Raw genomic sequence first — 17,222 nt, forward strand, 5'->3', positions numbered from 1 at the left:
CTGTGGGACCCGACCGGCGGTGCTGAGATTGCCGGCCCCGGCCGCGAGAGTGAGCCACTGGTGGGAGCTGTTGTGTGTATGCCCCGGCGATCCTGAACCGGCCCCGATTTGTGGTCCGTGCGGCTGGAGGGGGACGAGATGTGTCGGGGGCTGACTGTGTGAAGGGGTCCCTTCGCCTTTGTTCTGTCCTGCAGCCCTGGACCCCGCGCCTGGCTCTCGCTTGTGGGCCCGCCACTGTTCGGAGGGGGCCCCCCCCCCATTGAGCGCCGGCCCGTTCTGTGCCGGTGGGGCCGTGGTTGGGAGCCTCCGGAGGTCTGTAAAGTCCTACATTTGGGAACTGTTTGGCGGCCCGCGGTGGAGTGCGGGGCGGCGAAACTCACAAAATGGCTACCAACAACGTGGGGAGTGATCCGCTCTGCACCGACGAACCTTGCTGGCCGGATTGCGCGGAGGCCTGGGCGTGTGCTCGTGCTCCCACGCTCGGAGATGTCCTGGACGCCTTGATGTCCTTGTACGCTGTCTTGGCCCCCGGTGCTTCTACCGACCCCATGCGGCCCGCCGCCATTTTGGGTCGTCGCTCTTTCTTTCACCCCTATTGTCCTGATGCCTCCATTGCTTTGCCCCCTTCGGCTGCGCCAGGAGTTGCTGTCGCTGTTCTTCGGCCGCTTGATGGGCCGGTGGCTTTTGAACCTCCGCTTTCTCACCGCCCGGACTTCGAGGACTTGCACACGACGCCGAGATCTGCTCCTTCCCGGACAATTGGGAACTATGGTGGACCGCTGTTTGCTCCCGCTTCGATGGATTCGAGCTTTTGTCCTGGTGGGGTACCTTTGCATTGTCGAACTGCAAAACTGGACTCCGGCTTGCTTTTGCTTGCCCTGTCGTTGCTACTACAATTGACTTGCTTCTTTGACTTTTTGTATTCCATTGGTGTGGTGGCTCTCCCTACTCTACATCATTGCCGTAACCCTGGTCAACATTACGATTATTCTGTGCTGGGGGGTCCGCTCCTTGTTATCCTTTATTGGGTTGGTTTCGTGATTAGGAAGGGCTGGGGGTGAGTTGCAAGACACTGATGGACTGCTGGTTTACCTGTTCGTTGCACTGATGCTTGTACTCTCGACATTGTGAAACGTTAAAATTTCCCCCCCTCCCCCCCCCCCCCTGCGGGTTTTTGCTGTATGTGAATGGTGTAGCATTGCTTTGATAATTAGTCATTTGCTGGTCGGGGGAGGATCGTAGCCGAGTGTGTTTGTTCATATCCTCTGGCTCCTCCCTCACATCTTATTTTTGTTTTATATTCTCTTTCCTACTTTCTTTCTTTACTATATTTCGGGTTTCGGATTAGGGCGACAGGCACGCTGTTGGGAGGGTAGGCCGTAGCCTTCTGCAGGGGTGCGGGGTGGGACGGGTGGGCGGGGTCTTTCAGATGTTTTTTTTTTTTTTTGGTTCTATGGCCCTTTTCTATCCCTTTATAGCGGTGCCGCTTCTGTCCTCGCTTCTCTGGCATGAGTGGGTTGGGGTCTGTCGCTATGCCACTTTTATCTGTTTCGATGCTCCGTCGCGACTGCCATACCCTTCTTCTCGCCAGCTCTCTACTTTCTTCTGTATTATTAGCTGCGGGATGCCTGGCCCGGGGTGGCGCCCATCTTGCACGATTGTGTTTCTCCTTTTCTATTTCTTTTATTTCTTTTTCCTTTTTCAATTTTTCATTTTTTCGTATATTTTAGATCAGACGGGGGGTCGGGTGGTGTTCCTTTTGGGTAGGATTTAGCACTCTGTGATTATGTTGTTAGCACTGTTTATTGGATTTGTGTGTACGGCGTTGATATTAGTACACAGCCATTGAATGCTCGCATATTCTGTTTTCACTTCCCGATTATATTTCTTAGAGGGCCTGTATCCTCCTACATGGCTTGTTCCACGTAAAACTCGCTTTATTGTATGACACTGGATCCTTTCTTCCTGCTGTAAGAATGTGCCCTCTCACGTCCTGCTATATAGTGGTTAAGTTCGCAAATAAATCCTGCAGTGATATATTGACTGGGTGGGCACTGACTGGCGCGGAATGAAGTGTAGTGTTTATGTATCCTGCCTGCAATGTTCAACGCACAAATCCTAACTATTGCTGCTCCTTTAGTTGATATTATGTCGTATGGCTCGCCCTTTCGGTTGTCTGGTCTGAATGTATGACACCTCTTTAAATTTATAAAATGAAACCTACGTTATTCTTCTTATGTCTGCTGCTAATACACCGTGGCGCTCTTATTCTTAGCTTTTCCGACTAGTAAGATGACCTGGAATGTTGTTGATTGTCATAGCGGCCGGCCCGTAGTGGTTGTAGGCAGACGCTGTGTACTATGTATAAGATAAATAAAGGTTTTAAAAAAAAAAGGTCCTCACAGAACAGGCAGGAAGGGCGGGCCGTGACGGAATCTGCGGCTAGAATCGTCTCTAACTGATACATCATCACCGAAGGTAATTAACTCGTACATCTGATAGAGACTACTAGCTGCAGATTCCTTCACGTAGAATAGATACCCTAGCCATAACCCCGGGGAAGGAGGGTCAGCGAATGGACCTCACCAGCCTGAACATAACAGAGGGTCCCACAGGGGACTAGTCCAACAGACCGGCGAAGAGCCTCGTCCCCCCAGGCAAGAGGGAACCCCCACAAGCAGAACACCACCAACCCCAAGAGGGGGACGCGGGAAGAAGAGGAAAGAGGAACCAAGGGCAAAGTCCTTGGAGGCCGAAGCACCCCACACTCTAACAAGGCAACAAAGCCTCCAACCAATGCCAGGGCAAGGAAGAGGAAAGAACAACCTAGAGGGCCCAAGGAAACGAGGGAAAAGAAGGCGAGCCCGCCACAGTCAGAAGGCAACAGACCAGACAGAGCGGCGCCGACAGCAAGAAAGCAGTCGGAAGCAGGAAGAACAGCCCAGGCCCCGACCCCCCCCCACCCGGAAGACCGGCCCAGCTACACCAGAAGAAGGAGGGATGCAAAGCATCTCAGTCTCCAAGATAGAGAACATGAAAGTGGAGAAGAGTGCGGACACACCTCAGCGACGGGTCCGAGCAGACAGCGCACATGCACCTGCAACTTACATGAACGCCAAGAAGAGCAGTAGCCCGAAGGCGACCGCAACCTCCCGTAGCAAAAGTTATATAACAGCTACCACTACCCCACATAGGGTAAGTTAAGTCCCATGACATGGAAACCCTCTTTGGAAGAACTTCCGCAGCAGATGACATCAGAAAAAGTCGCAGGGAGAAACCCCCGCAGAGGGCTTATCAATCAGCCCAAGAAAAACCACAGGAGACCTTACCTCAGGCCAACCTGGAGCAGGTAAACCAGCAAAAACACACAGCAAAGAAGGGCCGTCCAGCAGCCAACAAGACCACAGCTTCCACAAGGAGAACTCGAGTGGCCATAAAACACACAGAACTAGAACCACAAGGGCGACTCGCCCCAAAGGGAAAAAGATCACCAAAAGCTAGCCAAACTCACCAGTCACTGAGGGGGAGAAGAAGGAGGAGGAGGGGGAGGAGGCCAAAGCCCCTCCAAAAACCTCCGGATGGCCGATTACGCCGGGGCGTAGAACAAAAGGAAACCATCAAAAGCAAGATCCACCAGCGATTCCCGCACATTTTCTGGGAACACACTGTCTCTAAGCCAAGCATTGCGGCGAAGGGCCACCGACGAAGCCATGGCACGACCCAACACCTCCGAGATGTCCAGAGCGGAGCGAAGAATAAATGCCACCAGCTTCCGGCCATACAACGCATGGTGCCGCAAGTCAATGCCAGCACACTCCTGAAAAGTTGTGGAACCAAGGCACTCCGCTGAGTCCCACAAACAAGAGGTGGCCCTAGCCAACACGCATAAGGTGTTAAGAGCCCGCAGAGCCACACTGGTTGAAGCAAACATATTGCGGCCCCAAGAGTCCAGCCAACGGGCCTCCCGGGAAGGTGGAGCCAACAGCGACGGCAGGGAAGGAAAGGTGGTCCACAACAAGGGCACAACGGGTCACACGGCGCCAGAAGGTGTCGATAAAGAAGGTGTTGTGGCACCGCATCCCCCGTGGCGTCCTCTTCAGAAAGGAAGGGAGCGAACCTTCAAAGGGAAGCAGAAGCTCCTGTCCACCAGAGCCCTGGTGAAGAACCTCCAAGAGGTGATCAGCGGGGAAATGGGCAGCCGGATCTCCCATGCTCAGAATACCCACAGCCGGGGAAACAGCAAGAACAAAGGCTGCACCCGCCTCCGTAGGGCCCCGTGGAGGAGAAAGCAGCTCCTCCGTGGGTGGCGGCTGTAGGCTAAGGCGTCCGTCCTCGAAGCCAACCGGAGTGGGCAAGGGCCAAGCCCGAAAGGGAGAAAGAGGAGCCGAAGAGTGGAGGACCTGTGGTTCCTCTGGCTAAAGCTGCAAACGCAGCAATGGCAAGTAGCCGCCTTTTGAAGACACCGGGGAGAACGCCACAACGCGGTGGCCCGTCTCCAGTGAGGACACCAGCAGGCGCACAGCCTCTGGAGAAGAGGGAACATCCGAGGACGAATCCACGATCTGACACCTGTCCGGTGCTGTAGAATCCACAACCTGGAGCAAGGTGTCGTCGTCGTCATCCAACACCACAGGAGACGCAGGTCGGGTCACCACCTCTCCAACCGGCACCGGGGACAAGGGCTGAGAAGGAGCCGAGGCGGTCAAAGGGTGGCGCCGGAACGGCGCCAACTCGACCTCAAATAAGGCAGCTGCCTGTGTGGAGGAACGAGAAGCCACGGGAGAGCGACAGGGAGTCTGCCAGCCTCGGCCCATGGGGGGACGAGAGAGGATCACCGACCCCCACGGCGGTGCCAGGTCCGACTCGACCTCCAGCGAGACATCCGCCTGCACGGAGGGACGAGAGGGACCAGGGGAACCACAAAGAGTCCCCCGCCAGCCCAGACCCACGAGGGGGCGAGAGGGGTCCACCGACCTCTGTAGCGCCACCGGCCCCGACTTGACTTCGGACGAGGCAGCCGCCTGCGTGCAGGAACGAGAAGGCACCGGAGAGGAGCAAGGGGTCCCCTTCCAGCCCGACCCAAAACGGGTCGAGAGTGGTCTGCCGACCCCTGTGGCGCCGCCAGGGTCAGCAGCTGCCGGCGCATTAGCGGCTTCACCTCGGCCTTAGACAGGACCACCTTGTCAAAGGGCCGAGAGGGGCTCGGGGATGCGACCCGAGCCCCAGTGACCTCCCGCGACACCACAGGGACTCCCGCAGGAGTTTGAGGTGAAGCAGAGGCGCCGTGGTCTGAAGGAGGGAACCCTGAAGGGCGGCACCCCAACGGCAGCACATCCTCCGAGCCGGTATCTGGACTAGCCGGCGCTGAAGCCATCGTCGATGCCGCGGAGGGCCCCGCACGGCGCGAGGGATCCGCCGACGTCCCAGGAGGTGAAGGAGGAGAAGCCAGCGAGGCCTGCAAAGCCGCCACAGATGTCTCCATTTGGGCTCTCGACGCCCCCTCACCGGGGAACGGTGGATGGGGGATGACACACGGGGCCGGATCACCCGCGGAGGGCCCATGCCCCCAACATGTCAGAAAACAGCCCTTGGGGACAAGCTACGACACTTACCCACAGGTGAGCGACGCTCTTGTGGCACTGGAGAGGGATAAGGACGACGACGATGCCGGCCCCTCCGAGAACTGTCCACAGTGGCTGAGCGAGCAGATAGAAGTTTCATCCGGTGTTCCCGCCGCGACTTCAGCTTCAACCGCTGGCACGCCTCGCAATCAGTGGAGCCGTGGTCCTCCTCCAAGCAACACATGCAAATGAGGTGAGGGTCCATCGCCGACATCAAGCGCCCACAAGACCTACAAGATTTGAAGCTCGAAAGCATTCGCACACTGTTCCCACAACACACGAGGGAAAGAAGGGAATGGCCCCAACAGGCCCGAGCATGAACTGGATCCGCGTTGGGATGCTGGGCAAAAAGGTTTCCGGATCCTTTCTCACGCCTGGGGATAATTCTACGTTAAGGAATCTGCGGCTAGTAGTATCTATCAGATTTGCAGCACAGTAACATTCCCAAATTTATTTAGAATTTGTATTATTTGTGGCACCGAGGTTTTTGGTTTACTCATGTATATGAGCAAATCATCTGGATATCTACCACTTCAGTTGTTTATGTGAAGCCTGTCACTCTAGGATTTTGTCTACTGCTAAGGTGCAGGGAAGGGGAGAAAGAGGGCAGCCCCATCTCGTACCACGTTGAATTGGAATGGGCAGACATGCTATTGTTTATCGTATCATAGGCACAGGTGCTGTGATTAGTAGCTTAGTGTAGGCCATGAAGGTAGTCCCAATTGCTGTCACTCAAGTAAGGCAAATAGTCCCAACTTAAGCTTTTTCAAAGTCAATTTTGAATACTGCTGTAGGAGAGTGAAAGTATTTAGCTAGGGACAGGGCTGTGTTGTGCTAAGCGGGGTGAAAGCAACTTTGGGCTCTATTATATTAATGTATCAAGTGTAGCCATCAGTACATTTGGAAGGATTTTGACAAGCATTTTATCTCTATATTTAGAAGCTGAATTGGCCTATAAGATTTATCAATCTGCTTTTCAACCAGATTTAGGTATTACAACAGCCTATCTTTTTTATTTGGTGTGAAGCAAGCAAGGATGAGTTGGCCTTATGGAATTCAAATGGAAGGTCACCTAACTGTTGGTGAGGAATATGTAAAGCTTCCTCCCTCATGGTGGCGAAAACACCAGACATCGCTTACACCACATGCCTCCAGAAACAACATGAGATAAGTCTGCCCATTATATCTGCGTATGACTGTATGAATCTGCCCATCGTGTATGCGTATGACTGTACCATGTCTACCTAATTTCCCAACTGTGACTCCATCAAAATTTGCTTCTGTAGGTGTCAGCCCCATAGAGGCTTCCATCTACAAAGACCACAATTACATAGGGTGATGTTAAGAAATAAATTGCCTTGTGGCTTACAATAGAAAAGCTGAACATTGCACACCGTTGCAAGGCTCTGGGAAAGGAAGAATGGGAATTGTTAGGTGTACGAAGATGACTGAGAAACAACAAATACAAAAAAAGGGTGTGGCTTCAAAAAAATCTAAAGATATGAGGCTTGTGGCAAAAACATTTGTAGAATCACTGAACAAAGAATTAAGCTTCTAGGAGGTGGACATGAGTGAGGTGTCTGAGGGCCAACGTGGTGCAGACAGCGCAAGAGAGAGTGAATAAGTTAACAAATTATTACTCATGATACGGAAGATGTAATAAACATTATGTTGTTTCCCTTCAGGAAGGATGTTGTCATATGCTTTAGATTTGATTGTTACTTATTATAGCCGACAACAATTGCCGCTATAAAATTGGATTCTACCACCAACACACAATTCCCGTATCTTAACAAGTAATAAGGATTCAGATTACCATTGCAGCTGTTGGTTCCAGATTGAACTCAGCAAGCAGAACGTACCAGGCTTACCTGACTGATACAGGTCTCTAGAACACTGTAGCCAGAGTAGTTACAGACATCACACAATAAGCCCATATCATCCCTGTGTTCTAGTACCTGCATTGGCTGCACGCAGATAAGTGCATCAAGTTCCAAATTCTTTGTTCTGTCCACCAAGCCCTTTGAAGTCAGGACCCATTTATGTATGATAAATACATATATGCCTCTGCACCCAGTAGACTAACTGGGCCATTTCTCGAGAGAAACTCTATGTAAAGTTAGAAAGAGTATGGTCTTGTGAAGTGTGCCAATTAAATAGCATATATAATATGTAGAATTGACTCTAATACTGCTTTACACCAAAACAGAATCAAAAGAGGCATAGTACTGTGTACCTTTGAATCAATTCTAACTTACAAGTCAACTTCCTCTCCACAGCAGTCACCCAGTAATATAAAGACATTTTCTAGCCAAAACAAATATTTCAAGTTTAGAATCAGGAATTAATTGAATTTGGGACTACAATATCACCAGAGTGAAACAGAAAAAAAGTCAGAATAGTTATTTCCCCTTAAATCGAAAACCACACAGATTGACAAAGGTAAGCGTCCAATTAATTAGCACAGTTTCATTGTTGGAAAGTAGTAACACGTGCTACTAGTTGACAGTCATTAGCACAAATAAAAGGTGGAAGCAAACGGTAGGCTTTGGTGCATAGCTCTAGTATCAGGGAAGGCCACAGGAAACTATGTTTAGAAACAAGGGTCTGCAAAGCTAATAGGTCTCGTCTGGCAAACTGACTTTTAATAGTTTTTAGTGTTTTATTTTATTTTTGCCAGTTGCTTCAAACAAGTATTTCTTTTGGCAGTGCTTGTCTAATCGCAGTGCAACCACTAGCAAAAGTAAGGGTGAAGCGGACAGGCATTTTGGAATAATACTTTTCCCATTCCAAGATGGCTTTCCAGTTGTGCATACAAATCCTATTTATGGTTCAAATCTCTTTATTAACTTTGAATGTAAACAAACAGAAACTCTCACCTACATCCAACAGCCTGTGAGGTAGGAAATAGGGGCAGTGGGAGGGACGCAGGAATGAGGAGCAACAAGGAACAACACCTCTAGGCGTACAGGAGGAGCTATCGGTTGTGAGGATAGGTAGGGTTCAGGGTAGGGGAAGAGTCCATTACCAAGGTGCTTCTTGCCATAAACAGTTCTGTGGATCCATCTGCAGGTATAACAAATATCCAGCCAAAAAGTCAGCGAGCTGTGTTGTGGCCCAAGTAGTCGTTGACTATAAGTAACCAGATCACACGCAGATACATCAGACAGGTGAGTTCACATAACTCCTGTGCCAGGAACTGGATACATGAGCCCTACGATTTATCGAAACGTAGGAGGTTGTCTTAAATGACGGCAGTCGATTTCTCCATGTCCAGTATGTCCTACAGCTTATGCAGCCAGTTTGTGTGGGTGGGAGTGGTGTCTATGCCCCATCTGGCGAGGATGACTTGTTTGGCTGCACAACGTGCCATGGTAATGCCCTGGCATTTGTTGGAGGGCAGTGGGTAGGTCAGGGCATTAGGCAGTCCCAGTAAGACGAAGCTTTTTGCTTCTTGCCATGGGAGAAACTCATTGGCTTGCACAGCAGCAGGGATGGCAGGGCTGCCTATGATGGGTGTGTATGGGGAGATGTGAGGGACAACTTCCAGGGGAGTTTGACCCTATCCCACAAGCCTAAAGTGGCTTGGTGATGTGGGATATGTCGACCCCTGGAGGGCGGTGTTTCTTTAGTAACCAGGGGATCTTCCAAATGAGGATCCCCACTATTGTTTGATCAATAAAGCACCAATGGTTTTCAGGAAGGGGTTTATTCCATTCCACCATTTAACAGAGTTAGGCTGCCTGGTAGATTTGTTGTAAGTGTGGAATCCCCAGCCCACCATCCGCTAATGACAGATAGGCTCTCTTCCTGGCCTTTTGCAATTTCTTGCTTTCCTATATGTATGTTTCTAGCAGAGTCTGTAGTTTTCTCAGGACCCAAGGGGCACGGTTGAAGAGGAATGGTCTGCAAGAGCCTCTCTGGGGGAGGAGGGTCATTTTAATAGCAGCTATCCTACCCAGCCATGAAATAGTTCCCCCTTTCCATGCCTGCAAGTCTGTACAGCCAGTCCTCAGTAAATTATTGTAGTTGTGGTCTAGTTTTACCTGTGGTGAGGCATATTTTCAACCCGAGGTATACCTATTAAGTCACCCAGAGAAGGGGAATAAGGCATTCCAGACGGAGTTTGTCACTTTGGGGGACCATGAGGTTCAGGATTTGTGACTACTTTTGTAGGTTGACTTTAAAGCCAGATACTCTGCCAAAGACATCTAGTTCTTGTATAGGCGCGAGGAGGGAGGTGTATGGTTGGGTTGAGACTACCATAACGTAATCTGCTTAGAGCGATATTTTTTGCTCTTGGCAGCCACGGAGTATGCCAGCGACTCGCGCAATCGTGAAGACAGGAAGCATTCGAGTAGGAGATGGGCGAATGAGATGTGCAAATGGGCCTGTAGCGAAGGACTATTAGACGTAGGCAGGCAACCCGCACGGCTAATGAAGAGAGTCTAGAAATGGCGAGGGCGTGGGAAGACCTAACGCAGACGTTCAAAAACAGCTTAGAGACTGAAGAGGACTAAACACGAAGGGTTGTGAAAGGGAGTTCCTTGGGATACATAGAGTGTTACATAAGGTCACGATGGTCTCTTCCTTTTGCTAGGTGTTATGTATGTGCTAGGCCCACACCAGTTGAGGTTTGATAGGGGGGTGGGATGGGAGGGGGGTGAATCCCATGTTGTTGTAGAGGGATTCTATCATAAGAGGATGGCAGGAGTTGATGTTTTGAGTAGTGTGCCTGATATTTTCAAGACGGGATGAACGTACGTGGGGTGTGTCCCCAAGGGTGTTTGTTGCAAGGGATAGGATGGTTAATGAGGGCAACTCAGGACAATAATAGTGGCACACATTGGGATCTCCTGTTTGAGCTTAGGGATGGACTGTCTGATAATTGGGGAATGGGGTGATAGAGTTAAAAAGCAGTTACTAGATCTTCTAACCGAGTGAAGGTCGTGACTCCCTTATGCTATTACCAGGTTTAAGTACTATCTAAATGACGCCGCCCGGCCTCCGGGATGTGAGCATACTGGCTGTGTAGAGGGCTGCTTGACGATTTGTGCATGGCGTTTGGGAGTTGCGGGCACGACGGTGGTGTATACAACTGTATGTTTTCTAAACCTGCAATAAAAGAATTTTTTTTTTTAAATCGTGAAGACAGGAAGCATCCCTGTTGGGTACCGCACTGCGGGAGGTCAGTCGGTTAGTCTGGATGCAGGTTGTGGGGCCCGCATAGTTTCACCAGACGCACCTCTGGAATGGGTGTTCAATCAAGCCCCCACCAGCAGCAGGCAGAGAAAAAGCCAGTGCACCGGTCAAAGGCCTTTTCAGCATTGATCGATATGAAGCTGGTTTCCAGAACTACTCTGTTTTATTGATAAGGTGCAAAAGAAATTTTGTGTTATCACTGCAGACCCTCTCCGGAATAAACCAGGCTTGGTCAGGGTCTATCGGGCCTGGCATATAAGGATTGAAGAGAGTGGACAATATGCCAGTAAGGATTTTGAAGTCAACATTTAGTAAGGATACAGGGTGACAAGATGTGCAATTGGTGGGGTCCTGTCCTAGCTTGGGGATCACCAAGATAACAGTAATTTTCATAGTGTCGGTAAGTGCGCCTGTGTCCCTAAATGAATTATAGAGGAGGGTAAGGATGAGGGGCCAGTTCGGTAGTGAATAGCTTATAAAAAGAAGACGTGAAGCCATCTTACCCCGGGGCTTTGCCTGGCTGAAGTTTAGCAATAGCTGCTTGAACCTCGTATTCTCGAACGTCTTCCTCCAAGAGGAGGGCATCTCACACTGGCAGGGGCATAGTGAGTGCTTGAAAGAGATAGGCCGCAGCTTCCCCTACATTTATTGTGTATACAAATGTTTTTGCAATACTGGTGAAGGGCTGGGACAGCAGAAAAATGCCTAAGCCAAAGAGAGGGTATAAAAGGAGAGGCTGCACAGCGATAACTGGCACAGACTCGGGGGCATCAGAGTGATGGTCTAGAAGGGGAGACGGTAGGGAGCACTCACATAAAGTGAGCAGTAAGTGCAGGGAATGGAACGAGGAAACATGACAGAGCACGAGAAAGCAAGGGAAGCGGCAGGAGGGCATCACTAAGACATCAACTGATGGTCAGGGAGTGAAAATAGACCCTCGTGAAGTGTAAAGCAACCACTGGATAGGATGCAGAAGAACACAGAAAACATCAGCAGAGAAAGTGACTGACAATATCTGAAGCCAATGTACGAAACAGGAAGTACAAAATAAGCAAATGGCTGGAGTGGGCTGACCCAAAGCCCACTCTAAGTATAGTTAAAGATTATTGAATAAACTAGCAGACCATAGGAGAGAAAAGAGCGGCATAACAAGGGGCGTGGTCCGCCCCGGCCGCCACGAGCTGCTCTTACCTGCGGCCACCGCATGCGGCAAACACAGGATCACCAGCGACACACGAAGGGGCCACCAAGGGCGGCCGAAGGTCTAGCTATGCCACTGAGAGAAAAAGGGATTTTACATCACAATCGAGGGCTTGCTCCAGTCTTAAGAGTTATTCTAAATGTAAGAGAATCATGCCCGCACATTAAATGTGAAATGGTCAATAATTTTCATACAATGCAGCGCAAAAGAAGATAGCAAAAAAAACAAAAACAGTAAAAACGTTACTTTATATTAAGACAAAACAGTACCCAAATTAATAATAACTCCATATATTTTCAGCCAGAAAAACACCACAATGCAGCTTTTTAAAATATAATAGTGGCTGTAATTATGAGAAAATAAATTATCAGAACTTCCATTTAGCTCAAAATTGAAAATGCTTTTTAATTCTACACCTCAAAGGACAATTTCTAATTTTGTGACAGTATTGCTGTAGTAGGACCAAAACTAGAAAATAATTCCCAAGCTCATGATTGTTGTACCAGCATTAATGCTCGCAATTTGTATTTTTTGTGGACCTTTGTGTTGATGTGTGAAGCAATAAGGTTCGCAAATCAGTTGTTAACTGATTTGCAACTGCAAAAAATGAAACAACAATGTATTAAACACAGAAAAATATAAAATTACTCTCTTTTCAAGATCATCATTGAATAACATTGAGCGCCCGACGGCACAAAAGCACCCTGCACCCAGCCACCCGAGTGCCCCTGGCAGTGCAACCTGTACCCTATCCTACTTCCCCATTTGCCCTGAGCAAGTGACCAGGAGCCCAGCTCCCACAGCCGCGTGGCCTGCTAGCCAGCAGCCACCAACCGAAGGCCCCCTGCCTCTCATTGGATAACATTGGGCCTAACTACCTCTGCACCCGGCCGCCCCTGTGCCGCTGCGGGTGTACCAACTGTTCCTACCTGACCCTGGGGGACCCCCGAGTCTATGCCCAGAACCTTATTTTCACCAATCGAGTACTCACCTGAAAACCGATGACCCACTTTCCTGTCATAGGATAACATTGACTGGTTTGACTCGAAAAATCTTCTAAGTGTGAAGTTTTGAAACTTTAAAATATACATCTAAAATCAGCCGTATAACGAATACCGAAGTACTTACCTGTGATCAGGAGAGAAGCCAGTACTGCACCTTTTAGCCAAGTACTGAACCGCAAAAGTAATCATAACCGTGTTTACTAGTAACCTGAATTTTCTCCATAGGAATCCATTGTCTGCTTTTCAATGAAACTTCTTCTGTCTACTTTCGAATACTTGAAAGGTTCCTTAAAAATCGTACCTACTACTGAAACGTAATTACTTACCTTGTCTTAAGTAGAGACCCCAGTGCTGGACCTAGGAGCCCAGTACTGGATTACAAAAGTAACGAGAACGTACGTTACCTGTAACATGAATTTTTTCCCATTGGATAACATTGCTAGATTTTCACTGAAAAGTTTCTGTGAACTTTTAAAATACCTTTTTATTCTTTAAAAATCATTGCAAAAACTAAAACGTTTTTACTCAACTGTTTTCAGCTTAGACCCCAGGCCTGAATCTAGGATACAGTCCTGGACTTACAAAAGTAATCGATAAAGTAATCAGCTGCATTTATGTAGAAAAACCCGTTCAGCTCAATGTTAAATTGTGTTTAGAATTGTGTTGCCTACTGCAATCATTGTACCTATTGTGTTTACAAAGTTTATTGCCTCTTTGCAAAGTAATTACATGAGAGTACTCATATCGAGAAAAGTGTATTTTGATACCTGTTGGTTCTAAAAATAAAACAAACTATATCTTTGTATATAAAAACAATTGGCCTAGAGTTCTGTTCTTGAGTGTGTGAAACCTTTTGCTGACTGAGTGTGTACAACAAATGCTTAACACTGTCCTCTGGTACTGCCTTACTGCTCGACCAAGCTACCACTTTAGAGAGTAAGTTCAGACCTGACTTTAACCTCGGTTATACCTCTGGGGATTGTGGACTCTATACACACGGTACCTTACTTTGGACTAGTACATATAGAGCCACTTTCTCACATTAACCATTCTTACCGTTAAATTAGGTCTTTCAACAGAGGGTCACGTTCGTGCTGACAACGTGAGGCATATTGGGGGTGTAAGCATGCACACGTAAAATGGGCTCATGTTTGTAGAGAAGCTAGATTTACCGTGTGCGAGTGTGTAGTGCTCAGGAATAAAATGAAACTGTCCAGGCAAATGACATGTAGGTGCTTGCTGCCAAGCATCTGTGCAAGTCATACCACAAGGTAAGTTTTTACTTTTAGGCATGCACAAATAACTGTTGCAAATGGAATTAGCGCACAGGGAAACCTGGTTTGGAAGTCTGGGTACGAATATGAAGAGATGCAAGGTGGTGTGCCCTTCGCCAAGAGTGCAATAGCATTTTGTGAAGTTTTCTCTATATGGGAAAGGCTGCTTCACGGCGGTGTCTGCACATACTTGGAATGGAAACCTTTTAGCGGTATCTCCAGTAATAATGGGGGAGTTATCATTCAAGAGAATGAAGGAGTGTTTCCAAGATAAATGTATTACTTGTAGAAAATACCCTGCATATAAACGAGTAGTCAGGGGCCTGGGTGCACACAAATAATCAGCAGATACCGAGCTGCAACAAGGCGGTAACGAAGATGTGAATGATCATACAAGAGGCGATCAACTCGCTGGAATCCCAATGACAGCTTACTTGTTATGCACATACGTTGACAAACAACGTTGTTACAAATGGATAATTGACTTAGCATCTCTTGTCGCTTTGGTACAATCACAGCTGTATTAATAAAAGACCACATCATTATGTATACAAACAAAGGAGTAAAGTTTGGCATTGCTTTGTTTTCTAAGTATGTGTATTAAGGCAAGTAAAGAGAAGGGTAAAAATAAGATGTATAAAATATCACACAAAGGCAGGGTTTAAGATAGTAAAAGATGAAGCAAGGACGTTTGCCTTGTTACCACATATTCACAAAAGAAGGAGTGTCAGAACAACTTTGTAAAATATTATAACTCTGGCAGACCAGCTAATTTGCGAACCTCTTAAGAAATGTCTGACTTCGTGGCAAATAAACAAGTATGAGGGTAAAGAAAACATTAGTACTGCATTTAAAAGAGAAAAACTATAAAATGTGGGAAGTTTGGATAATAGGGTCATAGGAAGGGGCAACAATTTACTGCATGTTAGAGGCAAAGGTATGCTGCTCAAAAGTACCAGTTAACGTGTAGTACGTAAAATGGTTACAGAGTTAGGGTCTCCAGCTACCAGTAAGTAGCTTGCCTGTGTGCACCCCAGTCTACTAAAGCAGATGGTTGGCTTGTTCGAATTAATGTATGTTTCCCAAAACTGTAAAGCATGTATTTGAGATGGGAATGTGTGTATTTCAGGAGCTCATAAGCCTAGCTGACGTTTTTAGACAAATGGCTGAATTTAAAAAATAAATGTAAAGCTGATATTTGTGGGATAAATCATTAAGCGTTGGGGAGACTTATTACTAAAATGTTGGCCAAAGTGCCAGGGGCATTGGAGCTATAGCTGTTATGCATTAACGATGTTGAGGGATTCCAAATTGATGGAGCCATTTTCACATTACTGCTGGAACTTTGCCTGATGCACTGAGGTATTCACTTTGTGTGTTGAAAATTTATTCACAAATACATAAGGTCGTGTTTAAGAGGTAAGGAAGTGGGGGAGGAGCCAAGCCGGCGTCCACGATGGCCGCCCAGTCTCTCGGCTCCGAGTACCATCTCCTCCCGTGGGTACCTTCTGCTTCATATCCTGTTCCGTAATGGTGCACACGGGTACATGAACAGTCCCGGTGCATGCTGTCGCAATCCCGAGGTTCGTCCCTGCTTCCCGCGGTGAGAAACAGCCAACGGCGTTTGCGGCCCGCTGCAGCCTAAAGACCGGGGACTCGACTGGATTGAAGGGCCGGTCACCGAGCGAACAACAGCGGCCACCAGTGGCAGGGTGGTGCCGGTCGGCTCCGGGTCGAAAAGAAACGGCCGATTCTTGCACAACTCACTCGGGTCGATTGGGGGCACGAGTCGGGGACAAGCCTGTCGTTGTGCCCCTGAGTGGGTTGTCTACTTGCTGGAACTTTGCTCGCTTACCGCCGGGGAGTGTTCCGAGACCCGTCCCGCTACCGGCGGGAGAATCCCGAATTTGTGCCGAGCCGTGACCCAACAGTGCTGACTCTATCGGTGGCTGCAATTTGGCTGCACTTTAACTGTTTCAGTGGCCCTGATGTTGATACCATGACGCCTGATGCCCCACAAAGTGTGCCCCGGCCCCGATCCAGGATGGTGCTTCCCCGGAACATAGCGAGGGGAGCGGAGTGCAGCTTCTGGGAGACCGAGTCCCGACCTAATGTATATCATACGGATAAAGGGAGCATGACAAAAGGGGGTTACGGAGCAGAATTACACCTTGGCGATCTTCTGGCTGCCTTAGCTGACCTTCGCGATACCCTGGAGCAGGATGCCCGATCACTGGGGGGTAAACTGGATGATGTGGTTTTTGTGGCGGAGCGAATGAGACCGGGTGGTCCGTTGACGCACAGCGAGACGCCTTATTTTCTACCCGTATGCAACAATATGGCGTCGGTCACTGATACCGAAGAGTCCGGGACACGAACTCTCGAACCATCTCTAGTTAGTGACACCGGTGACCTTGGACTATCTGTGGGCCTTAGCCTGGTACCGAGCGATGGAATTCCTCTCCACGCCGTGCTGTTCGTATCTCTGGTTCTGCTCCAGCCGTGCTTGGACATTGGGACAATCTTCCCCTGCTCTGTTTTGCCGATCGAAGTGTGGCAGTCATGTTCTTGTGCCAGGTTGGGTCCATCGTACTGGCGGGAAACGGGCTTGGCTGAGGTCCGGTCGCATCGAAACACTGCAGACTTGCTGTTGTTTGGGTTTGCTTTGATATTCCGATTCCCTATGACTATGGACTTGGAGTGCGATAGTTTGGTGCACCATCGCGGTATGAGCAGGTCTGGGCAAGGATGAATGCTGTTTCCCCCGTGTTGATGTTTTCTGGTTACGGGTTCATGCGGGATGCGCGATGTATTGTTTTACTTATTGATATATTGGGCTGATTCTGTGCCTAGTGAATTGTTATACTGTGCTGACTTTAGCAGATGTGTTTTACAGCCTGTGCAAACAAAATACTTGTAT

The 17,222-nt window shown here is 48.7% G+C and overlaps 1 protein-coding gene across 5 annotated transcripts in view; it reads right to left on the reverse strand.

Moving 5' to 3' along the window:
* The window catches only part of CAB39L (calcium binding protein 39 like), a 698,257-nt gene that overhangs the window by 544,638 nt on the left and 136,397 nt on the right, over window positions 1-17,222 (reverse strand). Inside the window, exon 3 of one of the 5 annotated variants that reach the window (XM_078657347.1) lies at window positions 12,015-12,099. The exons of the other annotated variants lie outside the window; for them this stretch is intronic. The gene's annotated coding sequence lies outside the window, so the exon portion shown is untranslated. The remainder of the gene's footprint in view (window positions 1-12,014; window positions 12,100-17,222) is intronic. 5 annotated transcript variants of the gene reach the window in all.

The sequence above is a fragment of the Lissotriton helveticus genome, chromosome 8 (assembly GCF_964261635.1).
Source record: "Lissotriton helveticus chromosome 8, aLisHel1.1, whole genome shotgun sequence".
Lineage (NCBI taxonomy): Eukaryota > Metazoa > Chordata > Amphibia > Caudata > Salamandridae > Lissotriton > Lissotriton helveticus.